The 13,417-nt window shown below is 35.6% G+C and overlaps 1 pseudogene; it reads right to left on the bottom strand.

The window, feature by feature from the left end:
• Positions 1–1,750: 1,750 nt before the first annotated feature.
• Positions 1,751–13,417, bottom strand: part of LOC109457297 (Y-box-binding protein 1-like) — a 102,008-nt pseudogene continuing 90,341 nt past the window's right edge.

Below are 13,417 nucleotides of genomic sequence, written 5' to 3'. Positions count from 1 at the left end.
CATCACATACCTGAATCACGCTCTGGGCTATTACCAACTTGCTTATCACTGATTTTAGAGAATCAAAACACCTTCTTCTGTTAGTACCCTGTTTCCCCGAAAATAAGACCTAGCCAGACAATTAGCTCTAATGCATCTTTTGGAGCAAAAATTAATATAAGACCTGGTATTATGTTATATTATATTACATTATATTATATTATATTGTGCTGTGCTGGGCTGGGCTGGGCTGTGCAGTGCTGTGCTGTACTGTACTGTACTGTACTATACTATACTATACTATACTATACTATACTATACTATATTATATTATAAAGACCCAGTCTTATATTATAGTAAAATAAGACTTGGTCTTATATTAATTTTTGCTCCAAAAGACGCATTAGAGCTGATTGTCCGGCTAGGTATTATTTTCGGGGGAAACACAGTACATAGTATATTCCAGTAATCACTCCTGCAAATGAATGATGAGAGCTTCTCTGAAGATTCTGTGCTCTTGACTAAAAATTCATTTCTCTTCTATTGGAGAATCATGCTCTTTGATAAAACATGTGTCTTTGTGGGATAGGACTGCAATGTAGCAGCGGGAAAATAAAAGGATACTTAGCTAGGCAACCAGATTCTTGTTAATATTGATAGGTGGTGATTGATGCCAGCCATCAACCCAGTCATAGCTGACTGGTCCAGTATAGAAAGTTCACTACAAAATAAAATAACAGCTTAAAATATAATGTAGGTCACAAAGACTGATTTAATAGCACATTTTAAACAATGACTGAATTTTAAGACAAAAAAATTCCAGGAAAACTAAGACAGACAAAATTAATTTTAGATTACTTGGAGTCCTGATTTGCTTTTTTAGTCTTTCTAGACAACATTCACTAGACAAACTATGAGTGTCCTTATTCCCAGAGAAGTGATCCTACTCATTTCCATAACCTGCCTAATCATTTTGGAATCAATCAAACTTGCCAAAAGTGTGATTTTGGCTTAAAATCACAATAGAAGTTTTATGTTACTCGTTATTCAATTCATCTCTTCCTATGATTTTCCTATTAGATTAAAATAAAATTTAAACCCATTTCCATGGCCTACAAATTACACACTCATTTGTTTTTCAGAATGTAGATAAAATTAATTTACTGAATTATAACTGACATATTTTAAGGAAAGGAATGGCATAGAGTAGCATAGAATAGGATAGAATATCCGTTTTTCAAGTACTGCGTGGAAACTATCACCCATAGTTGCAATCTTAAATTTATTTTTTGTATAATACTAGTAATAACTTAAAAAGTAAACTGCACAGCTGTAATTTTGGTACCCTCCTCTCTGACTTCATTTTATATTTTGTTCTATTCTTTACATTCATTTTCTTTTTTAAATTTAAGACCTTTATTAACAGGTGCTTGCAGTTTGTTGACTTTTTTGAAAAAAAAATCAAGTTGTAAAGTTTTATTACAAATTAAAAATAAAGTTCTTAAAAATTTCACCTGGACCAGATATGAAACAATTTAAAAACCTTTTTAAAGGCTTTTTTAAAAAACATGTTTGTCATTAGCAAAAAGAAACATCTTTAAGTAATAATAATAAACTTGCTGCATATATAATGTAGTTATTTCTAGTTTTAACAAGCACTTAAAGTCTTCAGCTCCAATCTTTGGTTCATTTATTATTTGCTGGCATTTCATATTCATTTCTTCTTGTTGAATGACTACACTGGATGATGGTAGAGATGCTAAGCAGGCATTTACTCAGCCCTGCCCTGCTCAGCCTCAAGATCAGACAAATTCTCAGCTGGTGTATCCGCTGCTTGTGTCTCCTTGCCATCTTGCGGTTTAGGGTCTTCTTGGCATCTGTGTTGGTGATGGAAGTTATGGCAGTACCGACACTGAGGTGGCTGTTGACCTTAGGTCTCATCTTCTTAATTTTCCTTACCTTCTTCATTGCCGTCCTCTCTAAGGTGTCCTGTCTAGGCTGTGTGTATAGCCCCATACATACTCTGTCTCACTGTACCTTGTTGTCAGCACCCTCCATCACTTCTCCCTGTACAAGAGGATTGAAATACGGTGACCAACACCCATAGGGTCTCTACAGGAAGTAAGGTGGGAATCTTCACCTGCGGTACAGCGGGGGCTGTTGGGCCTGGCCTTAGGGAGCACTCTCCAGTCCTTCATTCATTTTCCCATTCTTACCATTCGATAATTTTGCTGATAATTTCTTGGAGGACCCCTGTTATATGGATAAATCCATAATGGTTACACTGGGCTGCATATTTACTGCCTTGCACTGGAACTCCATCAGGGCCTGTAACATTTGCTGCCCCTGCACCCTTTTCTCCTTCAACAGCATCAGACTCCGCAGTCTCTCCATCTCCTATACAGCGGAAGTACTGTGGTTGTTCTTTACGGCAGTCTGGTGTACAAATACATCTTCCTTGGTGTCATTCCTGTTGAAGAAACCATATCCCTTTCTTACACTGAACCATTTAATTGCTCCCCAAACTCTCATTGAGACGACCTTCTTGTCCCTGCACACAGGCACTGCCTATGTGAGGCCCCCTGGGCAGCGGATTCCTGTGCCCCTGCAGGTGGTGCTGGGCCTAGTGTCTACAGCGCTGAGGGCGGCAGTGGCGAGAGGCTGCTGGGTCTCTGACTTACCACTTACGGTTGTGGTGATGGTGACTGAGGCCGGCTGCAGAAGCTACGGCTCCTACCATGGTGTGATGGTAACTAGGCGGGCGACGGCGGTGGGGCTGGCTGCTCAGGGCTCTCTGGGGTCTGCTCTCCCCTCCCGCTACCATTCAAACTCTCTTTGCATTCCTTTTATCTTGTTGTAGTTCCCTCTGGATATTTCCTGATGACTAGCTTGAATTTGCTTAACCTGTCTTCTGCTCTGCCTAATCTGCTCTTAAACCCACCCAATAGCTCTTAATATTACAAATAATTCTTTTTAGCTTTTAACATACAGTTTTTTCCTGTGGATTCCAACTCTCTTTCAAAATTCTCCAAATTTTCATCCATTTTATGTTTTCCTCTATTGTCTTTAACATATATTTAATAGCTATTTTACAACACTTGTCTGCGAACTCCAAGATTTAAATCGTCTTCCATTGCTTGTTTTTTTATCAGTCATATTTTTCATCCTTTTTTATACCTAGTCATTTTTGTACTTATATGCAAGAAATTGTGACTAAAGGAATTGTGAAGACTGATGTTAATGTTATTTTCCTCCAGAGATATTTCATTCTTAACTCTATTGGGCATATGGAGTGGGGAGCTGTTTATCTTAATCCAATGAGGAGCTGAGCTGAGTTTATAGATGGGCATCAGATAGACTCTCTCCATGTCTGGTCTCAAGTATCTTAAGCATGAGATCAGTCTTGGTTGCAGGCCTCTCTATCTAGTGGACAAGGAGACTGTGGGATATTTGACTTAGCCCATTTAGCCTTGCATCCAGCACCCTATCATATCCCAGAACTAAGCAAATTTTACACAGAGAAAATCAGCCAAATGTTTAGGGATCCTTTAGATTCTAGTTCATAATGCCAGTCCACATAACAGTCCACATAAAAATATTTACTGGTTTCCTTCTCCCATTAGAGCCTCTATGCCAATGGCAAACTCAATCCTCAACCTGTGCCCAGACCAGCAATTGCCTCTAGATATGCATATCTCAACCCATCAGAAAACAGCTCTTCAAAAAACCCAACTGAAAAACATGGACAAAGGACTTGAATACATATTTCTCCAAAAAATATATACACATGGCCAACAAGCACATGAAAATATTCTCAATATCATTAGTCACTAGAGAAACGCAAATCAAAACCACAAAGTGATAGTACTTCATACCTCTTGGATGGCTATAGTTTTTTTAATAAATGAAAATTACAAGTATTAGTGAGGATGTGGAGAAACTGGAACCCTCTTACACGGCTGGTGAGAATATAAAATGATCTAGCTGCTGTGGAAAACAGTTTTGTGGTTCCTCAAAAAATTAAACATAGAATTAACAGCAATTCCTCTCCTAGGTATATACCCAAAAGAATTGAAAACAAACAAATACATGCACAAGCATGTTTATAGCAGCACTATTCACAATAGCCCAAATATAAAAACAGCCCAAATGTGCACCAGCTGATGAATGGATAAACAAATTGTGGTATATGTATACAATGGAATATTATTCAGCCTTAAAAAAGATTTAACTACTGATGCATGCTACAATGCAAGTGAACCTATTATGCTAAGTGAAAGAAAGCAGATACAAAAGGACAAATATTATGTAACTCCTTTTATGTGAAATACCAGAATAAGTAAGTCAGTAGAAACAGAACACAGATTGGTTGTATCCGCTGGTTAGGGGAAACAGAGGAATAAAGAGGAACTCCCTAACGGGTATGGGATTTTCATTGGGGATGATGAAAACGCTCTGGAACTAGATAGATGTGGTAGTTGCACAACATTGCAAATGTAGTAAATGCCACTGAATTATTCCTTTTTAAATGTATAATTTTATGTTTTATGAATTTCACCTCAAAAAAAGAGAGCTTTCGCCTAGGGGAGTTTAGTTCATATACTCCTCTATGCTTTCATAGCTCTACAATGCATTTTTAAAAATGATTTTTAAATTTCTCCACTTCTTTCTAGTTGTTACAGTGAAAAGAATGTCCTAACCAGAAGCGAATTCTGCACATTAAATTTTTAATTTTTAAATCATTTACTACTTTTTGAAATTATTTTGTTGATTTACTAATTTCCTTCTTTGCTATCTGCTTGCAGTGATCCTCAGACCCCATTCCCAGATTCCCCTGCAGACTCTAGCAGAGCAGGGACCTTGTGTATTTTCTTCACTGCTATATCCACACATCTAGCACAGGGCTCAGTTCACAGCAGGCACTCAACAAATAATTCCTGCATACATTAAATGTTTTCAGGAGAAACAGTGCAGTTCTCTTTTAATATTATTTCATATAAAACTCCCATCTATCTTTGTCCCTGAATTAATTGATAAATCTATGTTTACTGGGTAAATCTATGTTTACTGGGGTAGTGGCGGGAGGTGTCATATTTCTATTGTCTCTAAAGTGAAATTGGGAGGAAGGAATGGAGAATAAAATTTTCAATTCAGTAACACCAAAGATTCACAAACAAGTAAGCTGAACAGCTTTCAGATGCAATTTCAGTGAAGACAATTTGCTATTATAATCCTAGAGTATCATAAAATCCTTGCAACCTGGGAGGCTCTATAAAAACGATTGCTCTGGTGACTAGACCCCAATATGAAGTGGCACAAATTAAAGAAGTCATATCAGTTGCCATCTTGTCAAGCAGTTCTTGAGATCAGAGGGTGATAGAAAATATTTGCTTACCTGATCTCAGCTGACTGACCAAGGTCTGAAGTACCAAAAAAAGACCATCCCAATCAATGAACCTGCTCTGAGCAGTGGCTTTCAAGGGCTTCTCAGCTCTCCTTTAGATCAAACTGCAACATAAAAACAGCACCAATGATATTCACCCAGCCTTCCTTCATTAAACGTTATCGCCAAATTTAGCTCTCACTTCAAGTGCATGGGCTCTTAGGTTTCCAACCGCCTTGACAATTTTGGAATTTATGTAATAAGTACCATTGACTTCGTGGGAAGTCAGACTTAATATTTCTGAATAAATAGGACTTAACAGACGAGAAAACGGCTAGTGAGTCTTCTTGGAAATCAAATAGCCCTTTTGGAAAATGGACACAGCTTGCATGGACACCCTTGAAAAGTGTCTGCAATAAAAAAACAAAATTCCAGTTCCTTATGCTTACTCATTCCTCTCTTGTACAGTCTCTGAAAGCTTAACAAGGAAGCTAAGAATATGAAATTGTAACTGTTTCTTCCAAGATTCGATTTCTATGTGGCTTGCACCAAATAATTTTTTATTTTCTCATGCTTTTAGGTATATATTTTACCATTCCCTATGCCAGACTCACTCGGTTCAGGTTTATTGTACCACAGATAGCTAGCAACACATTCAGAACAGTCTATAAATAGATTTCATGGGGTTACTTCAATCTGTAACTATTCTTTTAGAATATGTGCTTGTGTACGCCTTATATGTAGTATTTTATATGTGAAGTACCTTCAGGTGACCAAATGAAAATGTATATTAAAGCGTGACAATGTGTTTACCTTACCATCTTAATATCATTAATTTCTTTGGAGAGTACTAATTCTAGATAAAACTGGGATTTTGGCACATTTATAACATTCTGACAATTATATCAGTTTCAATTCAGTGAGACTAGTTTATTTCTGTAAAAGCTATGGGCCTTGCAGGCAATAAGCTCTTGGAATCTTAAAATTAATAATAATAATAATAATAATAATAATCATTTAGCTTGGGTTTTTTCCTCTTCTCAAGAGAGCCACATTTCATTGTTTCCCAAAATGACCCTCAAGTCTTGACATCAACATCTCAAAACCTCATTCTACAAAATAAAAATTACTTCCTGAACAGTGGTGTGAGAGTTCTCTTTTCATTCCCATTCTTGCCTGGTAATCTTCACTAGGTTAGTAAAAGAGGTATTGATTTTATCTACAGCTTCAAAAAGAATTGTTTGTAGAGTCCTCAGTTTAACCCCCATTGGCATACCTTCCTCATTTTATTTACGAATGGCCTCTGCATGTATACGCATTTAGAAAAAACTGATCCCAAACTTGGAATATTTTGCTACTGTAGAAACAGGTAACAAAATTATCCTCTCCATCCTTTACAGGACATTAATCCTCTGACCAAGGGGACCTACATGAACCTAGCTCACAGCCTCAGATTGACATCAACTCCCAGCTACAGCATTGAGTAGTTTCTCTGACATCCAGCGGATCTGGAGAACAGTGCCCAGGAGAGGTGTTTGCACTTCAGGTTGTTCCTAGGTGAGCAGATGCTGCCGGGCAGGAGTTGGTGAGTCCACCATCTACCCAGAGGGCCACCAAGAGGCCACTGGGACAGAAGGCACAACAATTTCTGCAAAAGAACATGGCAATGTGGGGGTGGGGTTGGGGGTGGGGGTATATCATTGACCCAGTCAGTAATTTTCTCAGTTGAACCTGGTGGTTTGTAAATCAATGTGTCCTCTCTTGTACAAAGCAAAACTGACTTCTTAAGTGCTGGGGGCAGTAGGTGCTGCAACTATAGACCATGGTACCTGAGCGCCCCAGTCATGAGCCTTTCTATGACATAAGCTGCTGGAAATTACTGCCTTTTGAACACATGCTGGCTTTTTCTGTGCCTTTAGTTCGTCTATGGAGACAGTTCCTTCTAGTTCTTTTTTTTTTTTTTTTTTTTTTTTTTTAATGAGGTTGATCTAGAAACAACTTCTATTCTTCCTTCAAAGTTTAAACTTTTTATTGTAATTTCACTTACATAAGCTCTTTTCCTCATTTCTGATTATCTATTTTTTGTGGCTTTTTATCTTTCAATGCAGAAATAACAGTATGTTTGATAATCAGGTGCTTCCCCAGATTTCCCTGGAGGTAGTGGGTAATATACGTTGCATTATCTATCTAAAATTGGAAAAATGATGAATTCCAAGAGTTTAAGACTAGCAGAGCCTTCTGCTGGCCTGTTTTTGCCATGTAGCTTGAGCAATAAGTAAACCTTTGCTGTGTGCACTTAACTTGGGAGTGTTTATTTATATATCCCATCCTGGCATATATGGGCCCCAACCCAAAAGCTTCATATGTCAAAATAAAGCATCCTTTTCCATACATTATTAATTCATATAAATTAAATGGTATGTGTTACTTGTTAAATAGGACAAATGTTAAATCTACCTGTAAGTTATCTTTATTAAATGTATTTTAAATACAGCTTAAAGTGAGTTATTTGAAATATGCTGATCCAAAATACTTTTAATTAAAATGGTTAGGTGATTTTTTTTTTTTTTTTTATCTCAAGGAGGATTCTCCGGGTTGTGTATAACTGGAAAAGAGATTTAAAGGTCAGTCCATGGTCCCAAACTTTCCTAACAACCCTGGTTTCCGGGATGCTGCTCTTTGAAGAAGGTCAGGGCAGAGGCCTCTTGTAGCTGCCACAGTGGCCTCTAACATAGGGATGTAAACGAAAGCAAGCCCTCATCAGTTTGGTTGAATCCTGATAATTTTCACTTCAGTAACCTGCCAGTGCTGTAGAGTAATTCTTATGAAAATTACTACCTGCCTCTGCTTACAGTGCACAGAAAATTCAGTAGTAGACGCATTCAAAGAAAGTTCTCTGTGTAAAGATTTCATTGCTAGTACAAGATATATTTATTAAGAAACATTATCACTGTTCAAGTTTAACTACTTCCTTTTAAAAGTGACTACCATGATTTAGGGTTCCAGCATTAGACTGCTTGATCAGCAAGACAAGGTGTGTGGGAAGGTTCTTTGTACAAACACAGTGAAGAACTATGAGATCAAAGGGGGGTTTCAAGGCTCAGAAATGTTGGCCCACTAATTTCCTTTCCCCTGGAATCCCCACCACCAGAGTTAAGTGAAGTTCTCATGTGTTGCATCAGCTCCTACAACTTGCCCAGCCCTAAGTTAGTTGTTATGGGCATCGCCAAAAAACATTTAGAAGGCAAATTTTACTAAAGGTATCAACAGTCATGAAATATTCAGAACTCTACAATTCTACTGCTAGGAATTTATTCAAATGAAATAATCATAGTTGTGCCCAAAAATATTTCTATCAGTTTTGTTTTCTTTTTAATAACATCACTGAAAAAGCTGGGTATAACCTAAGTTTCCAAGAACAGGAAATTGTTTAAATTAATTTCCATATAAAACAGAGTCAATAATAAGTTAAGAGCAAGGCTTTGGAGCCACATGTAGTAGGATCAGAATCAGCGCTTCACTCCTTTCTATTTGTTCAATCTTGGGCAAAATATTTAACTTTTCTAACAACTATTTCCTCATCTGTAAAATAGGAATAACACCTACATTATAAAAAAACAATGTGGAGGAGTTGAATTATGCAATTTAGACATAATATGTAGCACAGAGTCAACCACATAGTAAGTATTCGTCATATAATTATCATTTTTGTAACAATAAAACTATATGTAAGGATCAAAGTTATGCTGTGAAACAAGATTTTGATATGAGAAAATGCTCACAATTTATTGTTAAATCAGAAAAACTAGTAATAAAACAAGATATAGGGAATTATCTTAATTTTTAAAAAATATTAAGAAACGTGTTTGAGTATAAAATAACGGGAAAGATACAACATATTTTAATAATGTTTACTCCTAATAATGATAGAATTATGGGTGATTTTTGCTTTTTTCTTGATGTTTTGCTTAATTGATATATTATGCATTGCAAATTGAATACACATGTTTTTTGCAACATGTAAAAAGGTGACTGCTGCCATAAAAGATAATAATTTTCTATAAAAAGCAGGAGAGATTGCGTCCATCTAGGGGGATCAGGGAAAGCTACAGGGAGGACATTGCACATAAAATGAACTCCAAAGTATATGCAGGATTTGGTCAGGCATGGACAAGGAAAGTATCTGAGGGAATATAATAGAAAGAAAGGAAATGCAAAGGTATAAATATTTTAAGCTTATTTAGGGAACAGCTCATGCAGTTCAGTTTATATGAAGTACAGGAAAGGGTTTCAAACATCCAGATCTGAAAAAAATTTAAAGGCTAAGTCTGAAAATTTGGGCTTTGTTCTAAGTCCAACAAAATGTTAATAGAACTCTTAGAAAAAGATCTGTAGTTATATAAGTTAAGGAAAAGCTTAATGTTTTACCCTCTTCAGATAGTCCCAGTGTGATTTTAGTATATTAAAGTCTTTGCCAAATTGCACCTTTAAAAGACAGAAAAACAAACTATATTTAACTTTGTTTAACACAGTATTTGTAGATGGTCTAAAACATTATTTCCCTATGCTACCTTAAGAATGACATGACGTGTAGATGAACTTCATAAAAAGAAGGAAATGAGAGAAGGTTTAAAGTTTCAGAGTTCTGTCCACGTAGAAAAATTGTGAATAAAACATTTCAGGGAGGTTTTTAGGACCTAAGAAGCGGAATGTTAGAAAGAAGCACACCAAGGGATGGAAGGGAGAATGCAAAAGAAAAACTTTATCTCCCTCCCAGTCCTACCTGAGCTGACTTAGTCTGCAATATACTTACCCAAATGCTCCACTGTGAAGCAGCAGGCGGGAAATCTTCATGAATAAGATGCAATGGGAGGTCTCCAGGAGGGGAGTCTAGGAAGAACCAAACACTTTGTCTCAGCCTAACCCATCATTTACAATCCCTCACTAAACACAATGAAAAAAGGAAGGTCAAGTTCTTCCACTGCTGACCAAGTGAAAAGGAGAAGCTATTGTTGTAACATACTACTTAGCTCTCCATGTCCCCTTCCAACCTGACCTTCTTGTATACCATTACCATTACTTGTATGGCACTTTTCACACATGTCATTTCATTAATAAAAATAACTCAATTGAAGCCAGTAGAGCAGATAATCCCAGTTTACAAATGAAGCTTATTAAAGTTAAGACTATAATGAATATAATACTAAGGAGACCTTTATCACACATAACCACAAGGCAACTATTAGACCACAAAGTTCTACAAGCATTTACTAATGATGATTAATAAATACTATCAAATATAAACACACAACATAAAAATACAAAAAAAAATGCTAGCAAATATAAGCTATAAGATGAAAATACTAGCATTATATGTGTAAAATGTTCAGAAACAGTGTGAAAAATATGGTCAAGTTTGACACACAATGGAAGAAAGAAGAGAAAACGTTCATCCATCATATCAAAATCAATTGATTTTTAAAATGTGCTTAGTTATATCTTAAATAACAAAAGAAGCAGTAAATCTAAATAGACTTATACAATGTCAGAGGGGCAATAGATTGGGGGGTTTACTACTTCGTGAGGGGTGAAATATCTATTACATTGTTTTGTACACCTGAAACTAGCACAATAAATAAATAAACAGACAAACAAAAGAAACAGTAAGAAGGATTGCTTTATGGTTATCCCGCATTATTCAAATACTTCATACATTTCAGTTTTTTGTTTTTTTTAATTACAGCAAGTACCAGTGTTCTATCTAACAAATCCATCTGGTTTCTTTCCCATTGCATGACTCTACAGTGTCAAAAGCTATTTTACAGACAAAAGGGGGAAAATGGTCTGAGAAACAACATAGCAAACTCTTGCATCCCATGCAATTTCCTTCTCTAGAGATAAACACAATTTGTCAGCCTCGTATGTAAACTAGAACTATACAGATCCTCAAAGATTCATTGCTGAAATTTTTTTGGAATGAAATTGAGGCAATATTTTGACTAAGTCATAGGGGAAAAGAGAGTTTAGACTTCGAACTCGGATTTAAATTATTATGTAATTGTTCATTGTTCCACAGAAATTATAAAATAATTTGAATTGCAGCCAATTACAAATTAATTTTGCCAAATGTACTTCTAAAACACTATATATACTGGTCCAGGGCAAGTAACTATAAACCAGAAACACTTTAGTAATGCTTAACGATGGGGAAATCAAATTTATTAGGCCTCATCATAAGCGCATTAAGCACATTTTGCAATGATTCTTCTAAAAAATCCACTGCAGTTTAATGTACACTTCAGAATGTGAGTAATTAACTTCAGGTATCAGAAACAAAGAAAATGGAAAGCTCTCCACAGCTAAAATGAGATTCAGATTTCTAAATTTTATCTAATCTCTAGGGAGATTTGTGTGTGTGTGTGTGTGTGTACACATACCCACACCCACGTATATGAAGAAATGGAGAGAGAACTAAGGAGGGATCACTGTAAGCTGAAAAACTGGTGGGAACACAGGAGATGGCAATTACAAGTATTTCCCCTCAAGATATTAACAAAAATCATAAATATATTTTAACATATCAGTCATTATTCTAAATTTACTCCAACAATACTTGAAAACAGTCCCTTAAGTTGGAATATTATAGTATCCTTTTTTGTCTGAGTTCATAGAATCTCATGAGGTTTTAAAAACTCATTAGCTAATAGAATTGCTCTAGATCTGGAGGTTCACTAATAAAATTAAATTCTCTAGTGTTTAACTAGCAAATTGTACTTGCTAATTGGTTCTTTGTAAATTGCATTTTGATGCACATTGTCCACAGTTTTTTTGATGGAGGGGAAAACAATATGTATACGGGTATATATAAAATTCAGTGTCCATATATTTATAACATGAAATAGCTAAAATACTGTTTCCCAGATACAATAACTTAATAAAACAAACAAAAAAACAAACAAAATACAAGGCTATATATAGCACTCAAGTTTGCATCTTATATATAAATATGTCCTTTAAATATTTGGATGTCATGTATTTCTTCTCTTGATATAAATTTGGATGATTTACATAGTCAATACTTTTAATAAGAGCCAAATGCAATGGACTGGATCACTTTAAATGGAGTGACTAGTTTTTCTCCAGGATACATCTAATCCTCTCGTGAAATCTAGAGATGACTTCTAGAGATTTAACAAATCTGTTGACCTGGAAGGAATAAAGCTACAGTTGTGTTATTATAGAAGACTCATGAGTCCCACCCACCTGGAAAGTTCTTGTCTTCGACCTTGATTGTTTGAGAGGTGAACAAATCATTTCTGTTTTTTTATTTCATGTAATGCATTCTATGTTAACCTGACTAATTTATACAACTTTACCATCAAACATCGTTAATCTGCTTATTAAGGATACAGTTTTCTGATCATGAAAAAGGAGGGTGTATTCCCTAGAACGTGGACATTTTATGAAATTCATTTTCCTTATTTCCAAGTGATTTAAGGAAATCCATTTGGAGAGAATACAACTTATGCGAAAATCCTATACTTAGAAAAATCTGGTAGGATTGTCTTCTCTCAGATATGAATAAATGTAAATATTTATACTGTAATATTTATATACATGTGCATAAATGTATATAAATGTATGTACAATAACAAAATGTACTTTCATTAATTTATCAGCAATAACTATGTTTATTTTTAAAACTTCGGCAATTTAAAACTTTGTCAGAGAAAATGACCAGCCAACAATGACATTTGTTTTGTAGTTCTCGTTTTTATTTCCTGTGTGCAGGTGGCAATAGTAGATTTAGTTTGGGAAAGAGAAGATTATGAGAGGGAGGCATTCAATATATATATTGAATTCAATTCAACAAGTAGTCATTGAATTCCATTCACAATCAGTGTAGTAATAAGCTTTATTGTTGTGGAATATACAAAGGAGATAATATAAAGATTGGCTATGCAAAAATACTTAGGGAAATAGATCATTCTTGACATTTAGGATGGCTATAGTTTTACGTGTTTAAGCTTACAAATATATTAACTTTGATCATTT

The sequence above is a fragment of the Rhinolophus sinicus genome, chromosome 16, assembly GCF_057876585.1.
Source record: "Rhinolophus sinicus isolate RSI-liver-muscle chromosome 16, RSI-T2T, whole genome shotgun sequence".
Taxonomy (NCBI): Eukaryota; Metazoa; Chordata; class Mammalia; order Chiroptera; family Rhinolophidae; genus Rhinolophus; species Rhinolophus sinicus.
This window is presented reverse-complemented; position numbering and strand designations above follow the sequence as displayed.